This window comes from Morus notabilis, unplaced genomic scaffold (assembly GCF_000414095.1).
Source record: "Morus notabilis unplaced genomic scaffold, ASM41409v2 Scaffold4966, whole genome shotgun sequence".
In the NCBI taxonomy this organism is placed as follows: Eukaryota; Viridiplantae; Streptophyta; class Magnoliopsida; order Rosales; family Moraceae; genus Morus; species Morus notabilis.
In genome coordinates, this window is record NW_010364935.1 from 382 (window position 1) to 1,805 (window position 1,424).

Here is a 1,424-nt window from a genome sequence, read left to right on the forward strand (position 1 = left end):
CGAACGACATTTAAAGAGATAAACGACAACACTCTTTTTTTAGCCGGAAAAATGACAACACTCTTAACTCACTCTTAATGGTGGTACCGAAGCTCCTAGATCAACTCTTTTGTGAGTTTTTTTTGGTCTTTTTTCTGCAATAAATTTTTTGTGAGATTTTTAGTGCATATAAAATACTTATCCACTCCATACGACAAAAATAAAAAATAAAAATAAAAATAATTCTCCCATAAAATAAAATCTGAGTGGGCCACTAAATTAGTCGGCCCAAGAATGTAGCCCAAGTCTAAAAGTGTTAGTAGGGCTCTCGTCCAACTCTCGGGCTGTAAAGGCCCAGTCATAGAGTGGTAGTTTCGTAGTTTTTCAAAATCACAAGGTCTATTTATATTGATTCTTGGTATAGATACCCGCGTCATAGCAAGCTCCTAGGGTTTTTCCGCACCGGAGGAGGAAAAAAGCAGCAGCCACAAACAACAAGAGCAGCCATGGTTCTCAAGTACGCCTCTCTCTCTCTCTCTATATATATATTTATATATATATAATTTCGTTTATGCGAATAGCTAGATCTAGTTATTTGATGTTTTTTTTTTCAATTGTTGAATATCTTTAATCCTTAGCTCTGTTCAAATTCAGAGGCCGGTTAAATTTTTTTAGGGGAGCTTAATTTCACTTGTTGTTGCTGTTGATGATGATGAAATTGTTGAAATTGATATTTTTTTTTCGTTTTCGGGATTGTGACAATAATTGGCTTTGTTACACGTTAAAGATTTGGGATTTTAGGGCTTAGATTGTCATGGTGGATGATTTTCTCTAGGGTTCAATATTTAAGATAAAGAAAACTAATCTATAAATAATTTGTTTAGAAATTATATATTGGATTAAGATTATTTGGGCTTGTTTGAAAAATCTGGTGAAGTTATTTGGTTGTTCTGCTCCTAGGATATATATGATGGGAATTTTAATTTAGTTTTCTGAATATTAAGTGGCAAAGAATTATCGGTTTTCATCAATAGTTTGAATCTTTATACTTAATGTCCAAAGTTGTGTTTTGATTTTTGATTTTGGTCTTTTAGGACGGAGCTCTGCCGTTTTAGTGGTGCCAAGATATACCCTGGGAAAGGCATCAGATTTGTTCGTTCTGATTCTCAGGTAAATTAACACCTAAATTTGTTCAACTATTTTGCCCATGTTTCTTTTTAAATTTAACCCCTAGTTTTTATACAATGCGGGATCAAACTTGCACCCTCCCAAACCCAAGCCCCACCCCACCCAATTATTTTGCCCAAGTTTTTACTGGTCAAGTCCCTTCCCGGTTGTTGCTTTCGTCTTTCGGACATTGGAGAGGGAAGTTGATCTGTTGGTAACTGTCGATCTAAAGTTTTTTTTTTGGGAACTGTTAGGTGTTCTTGTTTGCAAATTCCAAA

At 35.0% G+C, this 1,424-nt stretch overlaps 1 long non-coding RNA gene across 1 annotated transcript; it reads left to right on the forward strand.

The window, feature by feature from the left end:
- The first annotated feature begins 421 nt into the window (after positions 1 to 421).
- On the forward strand, positions 422 to 1,424 carry LOC112093354. Its single transcript, XR_002903017.1, has 3 exons — positions 422 to 496; positions 1,074 to 1,149; positions 1,401 to 1,424. It is a non-coding gene; the product is annotated as an uncharacterized LOC112093354 (long non-coding RNA).